Source organism: Pteronotus mesoamericanus, unplaced genomic scaffold (genome assembly GCF_021234165.1).
Source record: "Pteronotus mesoamericanus isolate MK-2021 breed Mesoamerican mustached bat unplaced genomic scaffold, CSHL_Meso_final contig_20, whole genome shotgun sequence".
Lineage (NCBI taxonomy): Eukaryota > Metazoa > Chordata > Mammalia > Chiroptera > Mormoopidae > Pteronotus > Pteronotus mesoamericanus.
Window position 1 is genome coordinate 85521814 of NW_026555085.1, and position 21205 is coordinate 85543018.

Below are 21205 nucleotides of genomic sequence, written 5' to 3' on the forward strand. Positions count from 1 at the left end.
TTCTCGGTGGCCTCAGGCAAAACCTGAAAAACATCCAGTGAGGGTCGGAGCTAACCTTGTACCTCCAAAGATTTCTTCTAAATCCCTTACTTTTTTCCCTATTAATTTTATATGAAAGAAGTGGGAAGTAATAGCGAATTTAACATTTAGTCCTCTGTATTGCAGTGTGGAGTTCTCAATAGAAACGGTACTCTTTTGTTTAACTCAGTTCTCTGGTAATTTTGGAGTATGAATGGAAAAAAAAGTACCGAGAAAATATCTAAAATCACATGAAATAATTTCCTGAGCCTTCATTTACACAAACCAAGTTCATATATTTTCATTAGAGGCAAATATTTTCACTTTTAAACAGGGTATTTTGGTGAGAGTTAACTGCGTAGGGTGGAGATTGTGTAAAGAAAATAGGCTCTTAGAGTTTTCAAAAGTAATGAAAATATTTGTTTATTTAGCTGTGTATAATATATGTTTATGAGAAAAATTATATTCTTACAAAATAGAGTACTGTTTTTGAGAAAAGTGGTTTGAGACAAAAAGAGAGTTCTGTTAGTATCTTAATATCTGAATAATTTTGCATAGATATGACTTCTTTTTCTTACTCCAGCGGATTTGAGGGAAAGAACTTGTTAATGCTGAGATGAAAACAAGGAAAGTATTTCTTTAGAATTTCTGGAAGAGACTAAACCAACTGTGGTTAGGTTCCAACAATAATGTACCTAACTAACACATGACTCACAGACTGTAGGACCAGGTAGTTAGCTCTGGTTCCGATCGTTTCTCATACAAGCTGTGAAACACTAGTCCACTTAATTTATTTGTTCCTCAGTTTTCTTACCTTTAAGTGGATAGTGCCCACCCTATAGTGTTGTACTGAGTATTAAAAGAACTAATATACGTAAACTGCTCAGGATAATGCCTACACAAGGTAAGCCACAACATGACGGTTGACAATGATGATGATAATTTTCACATGGGTTCCTCACTTTAATAAGGTCGGAAAGAGGCGTTTTCATGTTTATAAGGAGCAAATTCTATGTATGAATACCACTGTAAATCATCGAATTATATTAGACAATGAAATCATTCGTCCTAACCATATTCATGAAATGATAGATTATGGTAGAAAATAGTTAAATAGCTCCCCCTGCCGGATAATATAGGGATTGCAGAGCACTTGACAACAAATTATAACTGCAAAAAGTTTCTGCTTTTATTGATTTGGGGGGTTTGTGGTTACAAAACCAATGAATAGTACAAAAAAAATACATAAATATGTAATTTTAGAATAAAAAATTTGTAGTTGGCCCTGGCTGGTGTGCCTCAGTGGATTGAGTGCTGGCCTGAGGACCAAGGGTTGCTAGTTCTATTCCCAGTCAGTGGAGAAGAGAAACACAGCACATACCTGGGTTGCAGGCCAGGCCCCCAGTAGAGGGTGCCCAAGAGGCAACTCCTGCTCATGTTTTTCTCCCTCTTCTCCCTCCTTTCCCCCACTTCTCTAAAAATAAATAAATAAAATCTTTAAAAATCTTGTAGCTGTTTTACTCTCCCATCCAGAGAAAGAAATAGTAATAATAGTAACATGTGCTATGAGTTTACTATGTGCCAGTAAGTGTTTCACACCCACCTTATGAGGTGTGCACTACTATCACCTTCATATGGACAAGAAGGGCTGGGGCACAAAGAAATTAAGCAGCTTGCTAAAGACTGCACAGTCCCTGACTAAAGCCACACTCCGCCTTAGGCAGTTTGACACCAGAGACAGCACTATTTACAATAACTCCTCATAAGAGTTTGAGATATATTTCTCCAAGTTCCTTCTTTCTCTCCTTCTTTCCTTCACAAACATTCAACCCACTACAATTTCTCTCCCAAGCTGTAATGAAATGACCACCCCCCCCAACCCCCGCCCCCACCCCGCCACACACACAAGTTGCTGCTGTGCTCTTACTAGTAAACCAAAGTGATAGGCATGCAGTAGAATAAGCCCTGAACAGAGCTGGGGCAATCTGAGTTCTAGTTCTCACTGACACTGTGTTTGTTTCCCCTGCTCATGCAAACTTTTAACTATCTCTACTCTCCCCTTTTTCCTTCCCCAGCCGACTGCAATCTCTCTTGTACCAGTGATGTGATGGTAAAAGCTTAACAACCAACTTGCTGGAAAAAAAATCCTTAATTTTTAGCAATCACCAATTTCCATAATGTAAATACTCCCCCATGGCTGATTTCCAGCCACCGACTTGATGTCACTGAATACAGAATTAGGAAGAAATATACATAGTCATCTGTTGAAGCTAGTAGGAGCACTCCACTGCATCTACCCCCATATCCTACAAAAAGTGCTCTATTTTTCAAAGGTCACCAGTAAGCTCATATTTGCCAAATCCAATGGGTGTTATTAGCCTCTTTGTTGCACCAGATATTTTGATGTCTCTCTTCATGAAACTTTCTATAAAGACGTTAAAGCCCAGTGCCCAAAGACCACCTGAAACAGCTGTAGTCAAAATTAGATTTATTAAGTCTCTGCAGAAATGGACACTGAAAACCAAGTGGCACTCTGGGGATGTGTCAGTGAAAGGGCATTAGGCGAGCCTAGTAATAAGATTTAGGCTTATGTTTGGTGATTTTGGAGAGAGTTCAAGGAAGTGGATGTTTTGTTCTGAGTTATTGGGTCGGCCAAAAAGTCCGTTTAGTTTCTTCCTTAAAATAAAAGACATTTTTCATTTTCACCAATAACTATCAATTTAGATATTTTGAGTATATTGGCTCTTTCCAGCATGTTATACAGTTGATTATTCTCAATTAACACCTCAGTTTGATCGCTATTAAATCAACTTGTCTACCCAACCATGGAGCATCATCTAGAGAGAAGTCCCCAATATGAAACTCTGCAAACATGTTTGATCAGTCACAGCACCTTCTCCATACACTGAACAAATCTTTTTTTGCATTTCATTTATGTTTTTGCCTTTCTTGAAATAATAAAGCATAATAGGCTGAAATGTTCCATCTTCAATATTAAAATGGCTACACAAAAATTCACCAACTTTGATCATTTTTTTAAATGCACACTGATATGACAGCTGTCACAATACAATCTAACAAAATTGTTTCAAATGAAGTTAAAGACAACTAAGTGCTACTAGAGCCATCTTATGGGAAAAACCAAATGAACTTTTTGGCCAACTCAATACAGTATGTTCTGAAAATTGCTGTCTTATTTTATGATTGCATGTGGTTTTTGTTTGTTTTGTTTTCTCTGTTTACACCTGATTGTGGAATGGTCTTGTTTTTGTCTGGTTCTATCACAGTTACAGAGTGACTTTGTCTGGTTTTCATATTCTGTGAAATTATTTATCCTCAGTATTGAATCATTATGGCCTAGCTATTGGTTGCCAAAGCAACTACCAACTGTAAGGGATTTTTTTTTCCTTCCTTCCTTCCCTCCTTCCCTCCTTCTTTCCTTCCTTCCTTCCTTCCTTCCTTCCTTCCTTCCTTCCTTCCTTCCTTCCTTCCCTCCTTCCTTTCTTCCTCCCTCCCTCCCTCCCTCTCTCCCTCCTTTCCTCCTTCCCTCCCTCCCTTCTTTTCTTCCTTCTTACTGGTCCTGTATTGAATTTCTCCATCCATATTTCCCCTTTCTCCTGAATTTGCTTGACTTCCTCTTCACCTCCCCACCCCCAGCCCCAGCTCTCACCCAGTGTTGGGTTTCTATGCTTGTACAACTTTTCTGTTCATTCTATACATGTTCTTTGTGTTACACCATCCACTTTCATGATTTTAACTCCTGCTCATATACCCATGACTTGCCGAAACATGTGTCTTTAACCTATACTTTTTCTCTATGCTTCAAACTTTTATATTCAATATCCAGCAAGATGGCAGTCTTTAGATTCTCCCTCAAACACTTTAACATCAACCAGCACAGAGTTCAAATTGCTCTCTTTTCTGCTAAACCAAAACCATTATGTTCTTTCTGAGCTCTCTATTGCACCTCCAGAATCTTATTCACCAAAAGTGACTCTAAGATCGTCTTTGACTCTTTCTCTTATATCCGGTTTAAACGCAGTAGTGGAGAGTTTTGCCAACTACCCTACGTTTCTGCAGTGCAGACTCTCTGCTCCATCCCTGCTACTCCTGCCCTGCTTCATTTGCTCTAACTGCCCAGCTGCCTTCCGACTGCCCCCCTTTTCTGCGGTTCCGAACACTCTCCCTCCCCCAAGTCCATCCACAAGACGACTAGTGATCCAGCTAAGTGCGCGTCGACCCCAACACTCTCCTCATGCACCTCGCTGATTCTCCCCCACTTCTACCATCAGGAATGAAATTCTAAAAGAGGCACACAAATTCTCCCCGTTACCCTCTCTCGTCTCATCTGTCCCTTTTGCTTACCTTACACTTTCCAGCCTTTCCCCCCACCTCACATACATGCTACTATTTTTGCCTTTATTCCTCAGGTTATTTCTGGAATACCTTTCTTTTCAGTGCCTGCCCTATTTACCTAGTTACTTCTACTGATATTTTAAGATCTGCTTCAGACCCCCATGTCTCCCAAGAAAACTTCCCTGAATGTTGGCATGTTCCCTATAGTCCTACCTCCAATCTAAGGTAATTATGTGTTCTTTTACTATACTCCCAGAACTCCTGAAACATATGCACCAATCACTTTGTTATATGATAATCTTTTTTATGTCCTTGTTAGACTATGAGATCCTTGAAGAAAAGCTTATTCGTCTTTGTATCCTGAGGGCCCTTTCTAATGCAGCGTTAAGTAATTGTTTGCTAAATATATGAATGCATGAATGAAGGCCATGCCAGTAGCTACTCACCTATGAGATTTGGCCTCTCTGAACTTCAGTGTGTGCACTGATCTGTTGAGGTGGTTAAAAATGAACTGTAAGAAAGTTCTAAGAATCAAAATTGAAAAACATAAATTTAATCATAACAGTAGATGGCAGCAGAAGGTTGTTTTTCAGCATATCATGTGCAAGATTCAAAGTTGACCAAATATTCATAGAAAAGCCCATATTCACATAGTATGACTTTTTAAACACCTCTATACTTCAGTTAACAACACTGTGTTCTTATTGGTTCACTAACTGTGGGAAATGTACCACGTTAGTGTAAGATGTTAGCAATATGGGAAACTGGGTGCAGCATGGGACTCCACAGCCACGAGTTTTCTGTAAATCTGAAACTATTCTAAAAAAATGGTTAAACTTTTAAAAAATGATTCTATATTGTTAGGCATGTAATTTTCTCATATGAAAAACTCCAATAGCAATCATTTTCTTTGTATAAAATTAAATATGAAAACCTCAAAATCAATAACATTCAAGTTTTTAAAAGGTTTTAGATTTTTGGAAATAAAGGTTATTTATTTAAGTATATAAACAAATAATGCCATTTAAATATTTTATTCTATTGTTGTTGTAAATGTATTATGTACTCATTTTAGAAAATTGGAAGAAGACAGAGAGTATAAAGAATAAGAGGCACCCATAGAGGATCACTTTTTTTTTCTTCTCAACCAGAGAACATTGCTGCTAACACTTTGACATGCTTTAAAGACCTTTTCCTTCCTGCGTTCTAATAGCTGGGATCCTTCTGGCTCCTAGCAACACCCGTCCTTCCGGCTCCCTCCCACCCTTCTGCAGGCTCCCTCCATCAGCTCTGCACGGAGTGTGTCAGGGCTTGGCCTGGCGCCCCTTTGTCCCGCCCACATTTTCCCTCTCGGTGACCTTAACTATTTCCGTGGCTTAGATCCCATGCTGGAAACTTTTGAGTTTGTTTCCACTCCAGACTTCTCATATTCACCAAACTGAATGTCTCACAGGCATCTGAAACTTAAAACAGCCCAAACTTAGCGCTTTCACCGTAAAAGCTATTCCTCTTTCCTCTTCAGTGTCTTTTCCGTATTCATAAATGGTACCGGCATCTACCAGCTTCTTAGAAACCACCCTCTACCCACGTCTAACCCATCAGAAAATCTTTACCTACCACCTGAAGAAATATATCTCAAATCCATGCAACCTTCCCAAGTTCATTATCACCACTCTTCTCCAAACCACTAACCTTTCTCACTTGGCCTACTGTAGTAGCTTCCTGAATGATGTCAGAACTCTCACTCTTACCCTGTTAGAGCAGCCAGAGAGATGCTGAAAGATATAAATCACTTGCCTCCTTAAGGTTTCACCAAAACAACAGTGGTCATGCCTCCTGGATCGAAGCTCCCACTGCTGGCTGCGGCCGCTGCCTAACCTGTTGATCTGTTAAAAGAATTGGTGTGGCTTTTGTCTCCTGGCAGAACTCAGACTGATGCGATATTTAATTATTGAAGAGCATTGGAAAGAAATAAAAACCCTCATAATCCCATCACCTACTCAAAGATAAGCACAGTTAATATTTTGATATATTCTTTCCTACTTCTGCAGAAGGTATTACATATACTTTTGTTTTTACAAAATCAGGATTAAACTCTAAATATAACTTTGTATCCTGTTTTTCTTTCACTTGATAAGTAATATATGAATCTTTTTAATTCCTTGGTACACACTGCCAAGTAATTTTTCCAGTTACATTTACCACCAACAGAATTTAATACCTGACTTCTCATACCTTTGCCACCTTTGCCACCTTTGCTACCTTTGATTATTTTCCCTGTTTGGATCTTTACATTTTTGTGCCATACCACTGACAAGCTTCAGTTCCCCTCATACGCACAGCACTGCGCCAGCAAATAGTCTGGGAACCCAGAGAGGACCGCATAGCCACCCCTCAGCGCTCAGGGTGCTGGGAAGGTACTGCCACCCCACGATGCTGATGACCATGCAGAGCCGCCGGGGAGGGGCTGTGCCTGGGGCCAGAGAGGAGGGCACGTCACTGGTGGCCGTGGAGCAATCAGCACAGTTGAAGACAAGACGGTTTCAGGCCCCATCTGTTCTCTGCCACCTAACTCTAACTCAATTCAGTTCTTAACCCCTCCCTAGGACGAGCAGAGCAACATTACCAAAGGACAGTCAGTGGGAACAATGATCATTTGTTTAAAATCGCTACGTTCCAGGAACTCCACAAAGTCATACTGCAAGTAATATCTCTTCTAATTCTCCAAACTGTGTGTTGGATGCTGTTAGGCCCATTTTACAGATGAAAAAAAAAAACTGAGCAATTATGTCACCTTAGTGACCCCCAGTCACCTTGTGGCAATGTTCCTGCTATGTTTACTCCATCATATTGATGTCACAATCTCTGAGTAGAGATAAAAGGTTTCTTAGGTAAGCACAACATTTGGAACAAACAAGGAAACAGAGTTCATGAAGAGCTAGTATAGACATATAAATACCAGGTATGGATAATGATTATATCTCAACATCAAATCCAAGCTTTGAAAGTCACGAGGTAAACAGAGAGTGAAATAGTGAGCTTAAATAATGTCTTCTGGAACTCAAAAGTTTAATTAGAGATCATAAACACTAGCATTTATTGAATGCTCTAAGTTATATGTGACACAATTCTTAGTATTCAGTTTTTTTATTCTCAGAACAACCCTCTGAGGTAGGTGCGATTACTATATGTACTTTGCAGGCAGGGATACTGAGACAGAGATCATCTAAGTTACTTGATAAGGTCACTCAGCAAGTTGGTGTTACAGCCACGACCAGAGCCCAGACCAACCTTCTTGGTCCATGGCCTCAGCACCTGACTGCTAGGTAAATAATAATAATAATAGCAGCTACCCCTTATATAGCACTTAGTAAGTGTCAGTCCCTGTTTTAAGCACACATAGTTTTTCTTATCCTCACAGTATCATGAGCATTGTACAACTATTGCTTCTATATTACTGACGAGGAAACTGAGGCACAGAGAAGCAGTCTGCCTTCCTAGATAACACAGCAGTAAGCAGCAGAGCTGGGCCTCAGACCCAGACGCCTTGGCTGCAGAGTTTGTACAATGGCCTCCTAAAACTCAGTTTTAGTGTGCATATTTTTAAATTCCTTGGAGTCCATTCCAAATGCATAGAGCAAACCCATTTGTCAGTGTATATTTTAAGGCTGCTTATCTCTCCTGGCCAGTTCCAGCGTGGGCTTGCTCCCTCACTCCCCACTCTAGAGATGATGACTCTACTTTTTTCTCTGTGCTCCTGGGAGCGTCACTGATGTCCAGGTTGTATATTCTAGGGGTATTTCAGCCTGGAAAATGTTCAATAAATATTCAGCTAAGACCTAAATGTGTAAATGTATATGTATTTTAAGGCCATATATTTACACATTTAGGTCTTAAAAATATATTCCCAAGCTAGGGAAAGGGATAAGAAAGCACAGGTTCAAGATGAACAGAGTTATATTATAAATTATAGAAACTTGTTTTGTTAGTGAATTAAGAGAGACCATCAATGTTAAGGACACTTTTGTATGTAAAATTCACACATTTCAGTCTGTTTCTGATATAGACGTTTTGCTCTATTTGGTGCTTTCTGTGTGTTCTTCCCTGCTTACATCTGAAACGCTGTGGGAGGCCCCCCAGCTTAGCCCATAACGACCTCTCCGAGACCACTTGGTGTCGCCTCCTCCCTCTGTGCTGATCTCCATGATATCTTCCAAGCTGACCATAAACACCTGCAGAGAACGGAGACTCTCGGTGTTCCTCCAGCGTCCACTTAACCTGCCGGTCTCCATGTCCCTCGATTTCAGAAAACGCAACTGCCAAGTATTAGATTGGACTGCCAGCTAGGCAGAGAGGAGGACGGAAAAAATCTTCTTAAATATGTGAATGTTATGTAATATTTCGCATCTCTATTGAGGAAAAAACCGTCAGTCCTAAACTCAGGAACTCTGTACTTGGGTCTGCTCTCGTCGTGCGGAGCGAGACAGCAGGGAGCACCGGTCCAGAAGTTTATTAAATAATGACCGATGAGAGGGCCCTGAAAGAAGTGTGTTGGCTCTTCGTGCTCATATAGAATATTAAATAGAATGCAAGGATATCTCCAAGTCTTTTCAACACATTTTCGGGTTCATTGTTCTTGGAGATGACCTTAGCTGAACGTGCCCTTTCCTGTCCTTTATTGTATCGCTGTCACTGTTCCCATTCCTTGGACTCCAAGGAAGATTTCCCTAATCTAACTGAAACGGAAGCTCTAAGTCATTCTCCTGTCCCAGGGTCCTGCACACACACGTGCACGTATTCATACGTATACAACGAGTGACAAAAAATGCTTTGCTTTAGCAGAGATAAATTTCTGCTTTGAGACATTTAATAAATTTATGAATACATCATTTATTAAATGTAAAGGAATGTTCATTTATCTCATGATTTTGGCATATAGTTAGAGAATACTAGTGGGCTTAAGAAAAATAGAAACCCGTGAAATCTCAAATGGTGAAACAAATGAATCATGGTTATTTTGGAGGGGGGTTTTTTATGCCTTTATTTCTTTTAATGTTTACAAATCACTTTATGAATCACAAAATACTTTATAATTGATGCAGTTTGATTATAGTTATTTTATGAGGATTTTTTTTTTTTTACTTTTTGAAAGATTTAAAGTGATGTTTCTTTTAAAATAACCGTGAGTTAATCGAGCACTTTATTAGTTGGATTTGCAGAAACCAGAAAGGAATAGAGACACCCTCTCCCCATCCCCCCGCGGCCCCACCACCAGTTCCTTTGAGTTTGCAAGTTAATATGGAGAGCAGCTCATGCTGGAATATACATGGAAACAAGTAGCATTAAAAAATATTTATGACTCAGGGCTCAGTGGAAATGAATTAAGTAGATATTCAGAGGGCAGCTGGAGGCGGAATTATGCAGTAGGCAGATGTGTTAGTTTTCCACTGCTATGTAACAAATTACCACAAACTTAGAGACCTAAAAGGGCACCCAGTTTAGGTAAGTAAATGTACTCAAAAGTTTATCCCAGAGCAAGAAACAGTTTATGCATTCAACAGATATTTATATATTGACTTCTGATTATGGGATTAAAATGATGAGCCAAGGAGACATGAATCCTTCCCTGATTAAGCTTCCAGAGTGGCCACAGGCAGAACTGCACGAGCTGTGTTCAGGGACAGTGGGTGGTCCACAGTTTGGGGGACAGAAACAATTCCTCTAAACAGATGATCCGTGGTACAGTGTAGGGTCACGTGGGTGTGTTCATCAGAGAAAAGGTAGATTAGTGACCTCTGAAGGTGTTTAAGAGGAGGCAGGGAATTTTAGGTAAGCAGCCCAGGGGCCTCTGGAAGAAAGAAACAGAGACACTTAACCTTTCTTCTAGAGGCTTAGGGTTGTTAAAATTTGCCCGGGTGAGCTTTAAAGTTAAGCACCACTGCCTCTTGAGATCATGCTTTTAAAAAGGAGGAAACATGCTTTTTCTAATTTCTGATTTTTCAGAATATCTAAAAACCTATGAAACAGCCCTGATGGCGTGGTTGTCCACTCACTGATCAAAGCGTTATATAAATAACATTGGGCAGAAAGGACAATTCCTACTGAATGTCATAGAGATGTCACCAAGGAAATTCTGGGCTTGGACCATATTGTGTCTCGTAAACACTAAGACCGAAGCATTGGGCCACTTACATTATCTGGGATAGAGCCCAGTTGGGTTTCTAGCACACTGGCTGTCGGCTTTCTCGGCCAGAACATTTGGAAAGTTCTGGGACCTGAACAACAGCTACTCCATGGTGTGTGAGGACTAGGGTGGTCTCAGGCCAGAGGTCTTCTGAGAAAGCTGCCCAGCACCCAGCCTGACTCTCTAATCACCACTGACATTCCAGGGCATCTCTCTGGAGAGGAGAGAACTATAAACAAAGGGAAAAGAGACTGGAGAACAGAGATAAGCCTAGAGGAGAAAGCCGTGGGGGGGAGGAGGCTCTCTCAGAGTGCTTGGTCAGTAAGGTAGAATGGATATAAAGTTCTCCTCTAAGATACTAGATGACGCTGTCCCCCTTGAAACGCAGATTGTGCACCACGATTAGTTCCGTCCCGCAGTCTTGGAGCAGAAGCCCAGATCTCAACCTTCTCTGTTTATCTCTGAGCCAGCGTGATGGTGGCAGAGTCGGACCAGGGGAGACCTGGAGTCTCAGGCCTCGTTTTGCAACTGGTCCTATGACTTTGGAGACGACTCTAAGTCTCTCTGAAATTCATTTCTTCAATCCGTAAGATGCCAGAGTTGGACGGGCTGACAAGAGCCATGCAAAAGTAGTGTAAATCAATTATCCTGATAATCTGAACCTGAGAAGCACTTCCCCTGAGATATCAAGAAAACCAGGGTAAACGTGTTAGAGATGATTCCTGAGGCTTTTCATAAATTTCCGTCTTTATCCTGATATGTTTATATACAACCAATATAAAGTTTTTAATTGATGGAAAAATAAACATAATATCCAACAGACCTGTCTCTGAATATTTGGAGGCCTGGGGTAAGAATAGGAATGGAAGCCAAATACCATATGTCTAAATATTTCAAAGTTATAAATCGAGGTAACGAACTTGGAAATGAAATTTGTTCTATCCTCTTGTCTTGACAAATGTACCTTTCTAACAACCTGGAGGAGGGGCAGGTAGGAATTTAGAAATCATGGAAAGTTGACTCCCAGCCCATCCTCAACCTTTTCCCACCTCTAGCTCCTGCCTGTCCTGCTCCAACCTCGTGTACCCCAGTGGGCACACCCCTTCTCAGAGGCCAAGCTCTGGCCCAACCCTCTGCAGACAGCTGCCGGTGGCAACCACACGGGCCTGGAAGGACACACACCAGCAGTGCCTTTGGACCTTGGGAGGATGGATTTAGGCTTCGGTTGATAAACAGGGAAACTGTGGGATGTGGATACCCAGAGCAGGGCACTGAATGGTCATGTCCCCTTGACCTTGTGGATTCTTTGTCCCATGGGGAGGGCACAAAGGCCACCTAGTATGGGACCCTTGAAAGCCAGGGACTGCAAAACTTTGCAGCAGACCTGACAGGTCTCTCCATGAGGACTGATGTCTAAACAGCTATTCTTCCTGTGGACGTGGTGGATACACACCCTGTGGAGCCCCCTGCGCTCAAGGGAAATGTGGTCTAAGAGGCTGATGACGCCGACGCTGCTTGCACCCTCTGTGCCTCTGTCCTTCTTCCCTGCTCAGGCACATGGGGACAGCCTTACTACCTTCCCCTACTCTTGTTTTAGGAAGTCTGTTCTGCCATCATTACTTAATTGTACGTTTTGATTTGGCCTGGGGAAGTTTTCAGAATTTTGTTTAAAATTTAAAGCAATATTTTTATATGTGAGAGAAAGGGTTGAGAGGATATAGAATATATGAGGTCTGTCCAGAAGGTATCTGGCCATGTGATATGAATATTAGAGACATTTATTGAAGAAGATGCAAGATACAAGAAACATTGTACATAGGACAATGATGCCTCAGTCTCCTTCAAAGTAGATACCTTGGGACCTGACACAGTTCTCCCAGTCTCCATCAGTTGCCCCATTGTATTTTCTGAATCTCATCAATGATCTGAAATCTCTTCCCTTTCAAAGGTGATTTTAGTTTTGGGTAAAGCCAGAAGTCACAGGGTGCCAAATCTAGGCCGGGGGCGGGGGTCAGTCACCTGGGTGATTTGACATTTCACCAGAAAACTCTGCATGAGATGTGAGGCATGAGCAGGTGCATTGTTGTGATGAAGCTGCCAATCACCAGTTGCCCATAGCTGCAGCCTTCTGAATCATGTGAATAGTTTCCATCAGAGAATGTTCAAGCTTAATGCAAAATTTGATGCAGATTAGTTGCTCTACTCGCTCAGTCATTTTGAATATGACGGCCACACAGTACACATGCTCACTCAACAGTGTCTACCACCCCCACTGACTAGTACAGCGAAGTCATCATGGTTCACACATGCACATTCTGGTCTACTTTCCTTGGCTGCCAGGTTACATCGATGTCATGTAACCATTCACATTACATTAACTATGGCTGAAGTCTTTCTGGACAGACCTTGTATGTTAACAACGGTTATATGCAGGTAGCAAATTCCAAGTGCTTTTTACTTTTACTTTTAAATTGATCTATATTTTCTACAATGAATATATTAATTAAGAGAAATAATCACAAGTTATGTGGCTTCTCCTAAAGATTATTTAAGCATGTACAAGTATGCAACACAAGAACGATGTGACCTGGTACATAATGTTTTGCTTTTGTGACTTAATCTTTCTTGATTCTTGTAGACACAGTTCTACCTCATGCTCTTGTCATTATGGATCAGAATTCCAAGATATAAGATAGCCATAATTACATCAACCATTCTCCTACCAATGGGTATTTAGGTTGTTACCAGCTTTTTGGCTATTATTGGCCATGTGTCAATAACCATCTTCGTGTATATTTCTGCAAGTATATCCTTGGGTAAATCTCCAGCAATAGAAATAATGGATCAAAGATGATATGTGAACAGACGGATATTAAGAAATTCCCCTCCAAAATGGTGGCACCCATTTTCATTTCCTCTAAAAGGGTATGGCAGTTCTAACAAATGCTTGCCAACATTACATTTTACAAATGCTGTCATTTTTGCCAGTTTGATAATCGGTGGAAAGATACGGCGTCACTCTGATTTGATTTTCAGCCCATTGGGCATTTTTATTTCTTAACAATTTAAAATTAAGTCTCTGTTCAGAGCTGAATTTAGGGTTACAGCTACTCAGAGCAGAAAATATGGAGACGTAACCTCTCCCTTCTCTGAGTTTGTATCCAGTGTTATTTGGTGGTTGTTTCTTGTGAGATTTACATGTCTTTCAACCTGACTATGAGCCCCTTCATAAAACTGATTTCATATGCCTCAAGTTTATGGATGTAGTAAAAAACTCACAAAAATAGAACTGGGTATAACCTTACCCAGGCGAGACTTATTTGTTTATAATGAAATCCAAAATCCTTTCTCAGGTCCAGAAGCCTCTTGTAATCTGGCCTCTGCTAATCTTGCCAATCTTGCCAGCCCCATTTGGAGCTACATGGCCTTCCTCACCAGGCCCCCCTGCCCTTATTGTCCCTCCAGCACACCACGCACTTCACTGTCAAAAAGGCTTTGCAGTTACTGTTCCCTCTGCCTGGAACACACGTCCCGAAGCTCTTCATACACTCAGCACAGCCTTACCCTTCAGGCACCCATTCATTCCCCATTTTAACTAGGCATCTCCCATGCAGTTACTCTACTACATCAGCCTGTTATTTTATGTCTCATGGTCTTTGTGTCAAGGGTCCCCAAGACCACCCACTCAGACTCCATGATTCACTGGGAGGAATCATGGAGCTTAAGTGGTTGTTCTATTTATGGTCATGGTTTACTGCAGTGAACGGACACAGATTAAAATCTGCCAAGGGAAAAGGTGCCTGGGTGAGGTCTAGGAGAAGCCAGGCGCATGCTTCCAGGCGTCCCTCCCAGAGGAGTCACACTGAGATGCCTTTCATTCTCCCAGCAACAACGTGTGACAACACTTTTGAAGTATGGCCAGCCAGGCAAGAGCACCAAGCTTTGGTGTCCAGGGTTTTTATTGTGGGTCAGTCTCATAGGCTTGCAATGTCTATGCGACTGACCTTACTATTTCATTTCGAGAACCCTGTCCTCCCTCTAGAAGTCACACTGACACAGCATGGGTGACGGCCTCAGGGATCTAAAGATGCTCTTATAGGAAGGATATCCTATGGGCTCAGGAGCTGGTCCAGGACGAGCTCTCCCGAAGACAGGCCTTTCTTTGGAATGTGCAGCATTGAACAGCCTGGGCCTGCTAAGCTAGCCCTTTACTGTGCAGTCTGAAATGTCCCTGTTGCTTACTCATTGCTTGTTGACTGAGCATCTCCTCCAGCAGAAGGTGGTTCCAAAGGCAGAAAGACCTTGGCTGCGTCCTCCAGTGCTGCACACGTAGAAAGTAGCCCAATGCCAGGCCCAGGCAAAGACTTGATGGATATTTGCTGAAGAGATAAATGGATGAACAAATGGAACATTTGGATAAATATTAACAGTAACGTCCTCCACCGGTCAAGAGAAGTTCCTCTTAGCTCACTTCTCATAGAAATTTTGTCACACTTATACACCCTGAGAGCTTGGAAGGAAATTATAAAACGTAACATTTTTATAGAGAAAAACAATCCTCTAAAGTTAGGTTTTTATTAGCATAAAATTCCAAGCATTCCTTTAAGCAGTATTTAAATTTTATAATTATTTGACTTGGCATGATAATTCTATCTAAATATGTCAGAGGTATGAAAAGTAATCTTGGCTTTGTAATGAATTTCACTTTATTGCAAAGCCTGACTTTCTCTAATTATAGTAATATTTCTGCTATAATGTTTTCTGAAACATTTATGAATTCCTTTAACTTACATTTCAGCAGCATCTTAATTTCTTGAACTTCCTGATATGGAAATACCTTTTTATCTAATGTCATAATTTTTGGCAATGTATTCCAGTGGAGCAAAAAAAATCTTTCAGTAAATATAATGTTGCCAATATAGAACATTTCTGCTTTTGGGGGGTGAGGTGTTTTATGATCACACTACCTGATACTTAGCTTTTGCCATCTGCTCTAACCACTAATTATAAATGACAGGAGAAGAACTCACAAACATATAAAATAAAAATGATTTAAAAATCCCCATATCTGTTTCTTTCATTAAAAAAAAATGCTGCCAAGGAGACATTATTATTCATAATTATTCATGATTCAGGCACAAACTATAAAGTGAACTAGTTATACATTCAGAACAATTTGTTTCCTGGACTAAAGATTTCCTGAAGCTAATATGATGCTGCGATATGACTACATCGAAAATTTCATAGCATTTTCAGCATTACGGCACAACAAAGAATAAATTATTTAAGGGATGATGTTTATGGTACGGGTGACCGCAGAGAGATAAATAGTTCCAGCTGCATTCACATTGTTTGAGACAAAAGGGATTTTTAGGAAAAACAAGAACAAGGTTAGAGGATATACATATACATATATAAATAGCAGATTTGCATAATCATAATAATAAATCCTGCTGTAGTAGGATAAATCTTACTGTGGACAATGAATTTAAGCTCTAATTAAAGCCATAGTTTCATGATGGTCATACTGTCCCTATTTTAAAAAGCATAGGACCCTTGCTTTTGGAAAAATCATTGCCCTGGTAAGTCAAATACTGATAGTGGACTCTGTAGTAACCATATACTTTGGTATAATAATCAACACCTGGGTGCTTATTAAAATCACAACTTTTTAGGCTCCATGCCTGTAGAATAAGTTTCTATAGTAAGGGAGGAGAGTATACATTTTATCTTCTAAATGGTAGTCTGGTCTAACAGGAAATGCCTAGACAAACCAGACCATATGGTTGTTGTCAATAGGTCAGGGTGCATAGTCCCAAAAATAAGATTTGGAAATTTTGCAGAATTGGGACTGCTTCCTAAATGTTCATAAACAGGGAACTGCTTTGACCCTCAACACTTCAAGGAAGCCTTCTGGGTATTCTTAGTCACCTCTCTTTCCCATTTCCAAACTTTGGGTCCTCTTTCTATTCTTTCCCCTACACTCAGCAAATGCTTTCCTGCTTCACAAGGAAAACGGAAGCCATCAGGTGTAGCTCCCACAAATTCCTCTTCCCACCTCAACAAATTCAACATTATAAGACCCAGCCTTCTATCTTCCCCTCCTTGTCTGCAGATTGGCCTTCATCCCCTAACTAGGCCACTGATTCTACTGGTTCTCTAAATATCATCTTTCTCGTGTCCTAAGGATACTTGTTTCACTCACTAGCCTGGCTGCCTTCTGCCTCTTCAACCTCTGCCTTTATATCTCATTTCTTTCATAAAAACATACTTCCTACCGATAGGCTCTTTAATCTCAAATCTGCCACCGGTCCAGTGTTTTTTCAGTTCTCTGCCCATTAGTGCATTGTGACACCAATGAATCTCTTTTACCAGAGAATACCCATGGTGGAAATGAAGTGGTGTGGAACTTCCAATATCGGAATGCAGTGCGTATATTCTAAGTTCAAGCTGCCTCCATTGCAGCAAAGACTGGGGACAACGAAGTCCAGTGACGGCTGGGGAAGGGATGTAATAATGACTGTGCATTGGCTAGGAGCCAGCCATTCATTCTTCCGTTCAATGGTTTCTCATTCGATTTACTGGATTTGATCATAATTGTATCAGGAGAGCTAATGTTTTACAGTTTAATTGATGCCAATGTAATTAACAGTTAATTATGAAGTGAAGTTTGAACAATTTTATCCACTCTTGGCAAAGGCAGCAAGATTTCAAACATCAAGTTTTGGTTATAAATTAATAACTTTCAGTGTGCTTTTGAATTAGGCATAACTGTTAGGCATTTTTGACTTTGTAATAATTTTAATCAAACTTCTATAAATTATCCTTAAAATAGCTCACTTAATTATTAGCAGAAATAAGAATACTGATGTGAAAAACACAGAAGCATGTTCTGATGGAAATGCTAGATCTGGACCCATAATAATAACAACATTGGGGAAGATGTTCCTTCTAATCAATACGTTTATAAATTTGAGCTATTATCCAAAAAATAAATGCAAGTCTTTTAATAAAGATTAATTATACCTTTTCATATGCTCAAAGCCACTGAAAATGTATTATTTGCAATGATATCCTTGCAAGCGAAAACTTAAATCTTACACAAACACATGCAAAATAAAAAGACCCTTGGGTATATAGCAAGTCAACTTGTTGATAAGGCCCTCAAGTATTTTCAAAGAAAAAAACTATAAATTTGTCGACACTATATCGTGTTGGTTAGTGAGAAAGTATGACTATCATGTTTAGTTGCATATATGTGGCAAATGACAAAATTACTCACATGGTTGCTGGAAAAAATTATTGTCCGCATATATGGGTACAATGAATATGATTCTGGATGATAAATCAGCTGAGAAATTGTAAACTATACCTCTAAGTGATACATTCTTTTAACAAATTTTAGTTCTATAGAAGATACAAAATAGAATTAGGTAGATATGAACAGACACACGTTGTTGATTTTACTTAATGAGAGCCCTAATAACTTGTAGTATTTATTCATAAGTTACTAACTCTTTCAGTTTTTGCCAAATATATGAGATGATAATTTTTATAAGGAGATTTATTGTTGTTTAATTTAACCTAATATATAACTGGTTCCAGTAACCTGGTAGAACTGGGAAAAAACATAAATTGAACTGTAAATTGTAATGGAATTGCAAGTGATTCAGAAGTAGATAAGACCAGGAAACATAGCAGAGTAATTTAAAACATTGTTAGAAACTATCATCTACACTACCACTTGGAATCACTGTTTCATACATTGTAAAGATTTGGAATCCTAAGACTTCTGCCAAAGCTCTAGTACTTGAAAATAAAAGTAGTGATAGTTGTTTAATTTCATGAAAACATTTACTTTTTGGTATGTTTTGTTAAGAAATTGGAACTGCGGCTGAGATGGGTGGTCACCCACCAAATCCTCCTCCCTCTGCACAGGAGCAGAGCTGTGCGGGCCTGGGGCCCAGGTGGCCTCTACCACACAGTTATGTCTCTGTGACTGTCTTCACCAACAGAGTAAGAGAAGGGGTTTGTGTGATTTCTATTGTACAGCTGAGGCCTGGGCTCATCTACGCTCTTCTTCTTATGAACTAGAACTTAGCCTACCTAGGACCCACCTTCAATGACACAATTGGGAACAAATTTCTCAGGGATGATGATCTCCTGGAACTGCTGTACCAACATGGACTACTCACTCGGCACTGCATTTAAAGGAGAAATAAGTCTATGTTCTATATAGTACTATATCTATCGTTGAGTCTTTGTTAAAGCAGCTTAGCCTTTCCATTACCTAACACACATACGTTGTATCATATTGGAGTTATTGGTTGTCAGGAGGAAATGGTAATTAAGCTTTATGAATGCAAGAACGGGAGCTACATTTTTCTGTTTAAAAGAAATCTCACTTAGTTAACATTTCTGAGATGATATTTCAGCAAGAAAATTGACATATATAGCTCACATTTTTTTACATTTTTAATTAACTGAATTTGGATCTACAGGGAAAGAATAACAGTATATTTCAAGATGCTGAATATCTCCAACAGTTACAAAAAACATTTTAAGTAATTGCCTTGGTATTGTATGTCCTCACCATTTTGCAACACAGGAAGAAAACATTCTTGATGAAGACACTTTGAAAGGAATAAAATTAAAGATATTAATGTTGTTGCAAGTTTGTTTTAAACTTGAAATGAGAAATTTGAAATAGCAAGGAAAAGCATTTGTATAAAAGATCCATTTGTTTTTCAAGATCCTAAATCCACCTATGATGCCCAAAGAGGGAAACTAATTATTAATGCTTCTTTATTAAAATACATTGAAGAATGATTGTAAACTTATTACCATTTCAAATTAGGATTAAAGAAGAATTTGCTGAAATTTGCAATTTCAATTGCTCAGTAGAGTATGTTGTTATTAATAGCATCCACAGAAACTTATTTGTGTGAACCAGAATTTTTAACGAACGTAACTAAAAACAGTGGGAAGAAATAGACATCAAAGCACAAAAGCACCTAGGTTGTGCATGTAGCATTGTTCTCACATCTCCAGCCTTGAATGAATTTAATAACAGCCAAGCGTGCCTGCAACGATGAATAAAATCATAGCTCATAGGAACTCTATCATATGTAACAGTAAGTATTGTTTTACAAATTTCTGTTTCCATTTTTAATCTATTTATACATTATCTATGTGTATTAGTAGGGATGATAAAAAGGTTATTTTCTACTGTGAGCTGATGTTTTAAAAAAAGATGTGTTAATGATTCTTTCACTTTTCTTCCTAGCCAGCATCTTGAATAGGGTGTTCATACATATGTTTCTACCTGTTCTCAATCCTCTGCAACAGGCTCTCTGCCCTCCTTGTTATTCTGGGGCAGGCTTTATAACTAAAGTCTCACTTGTATTAGATCCTTTTCTGTGTTTATTTTGGTCTTTTCTGCTGCTATTGACCTTGTTGCCTGATTATTTTTATTTCATTTTTCCACTACCTTAAAAAATCACTTTGCAATTATAAAAGTAAAAATGATTAAGGGAAAAATAAACTCACTGATAACCCCAACAGATATAAGCACTATTAATATTTCATGTTTGTTTTCCAGTCATGTATGTACATATTTTTGACTTATGTATACATCTACATCAAATATTTAAATAATAAAATTGAAATCATTTAGTACATAGCATTTTACAATCTTCTTATTTAAATACATAGAAACCACATTTCATGTCATTCAAAATTCCTCTCCCACATTATTTTTTGTTAATTTTATTTTAAATTTGTTTACATTCAATATTATTTTGTTTTGGTTTCAGGTGATCCACAGTATTCTCCAAGGCTAGATAGTATTCTGCTTTAAGTATACATGCATCATAGATTATTTATCCCTTTCTCTAATATTGGACATTTATTTAAATAGTTTTCAGTTTAAAAAAAATTATTGAACGACACATTGAAATCCTTGTAGAAAAATTTTACCCACTTCCATAATCAGTCACTCAGGACAACTTCTGGAGGTGAGATGGCCGGTCAGAGCCCCGTGGATGCTGTGAACACAGCCAGACCCCTGCAGGGTTGTGGACCAAGTTACTCTCCCCCCAGCACAGTGACAAGAGGGCCTAATTGGCCAGCTTCTTACTAACTAGGCAATAGCACTTAATTTGATTGATTAAAAAAATTTTATTTTATTTAAAAGTTTGTGCTTTTTATTAATTAATAGGTGCTTGAACACTTTTTATAAATTATAAGTCAATTGTATTTCTTCCTCTCGGAACTGACTTCATAGTCATTGCTTTTTTAAGAGTGTTGCATGTCTTTTAATACTTCGTAAAAACAATTTTTACAAAGGTATTAAAACTTTATATCTGTGAAATGGGTATATTTTTTCTAGTTTGTATCTTAAGAAAATTTGTTTTTAATTATAAACATTCTTAAAGAGTAAAAAATATAAGTACACAGAAAATTAAAAGGTAATTTACTCTTTCCTCCTTTGATCTACCCATCAGAGTGTCATTTGCCTTTTAATTTCATATGAAACATTTGAAATTAACAGGTTCTACATATGGAAATAAGCAGATCTATTTACCTTTCTTCTTTTTTGTCAGTTTCTGCCTTAGTTGGTTGTTAGAAATAATCTTAATGCAGTCA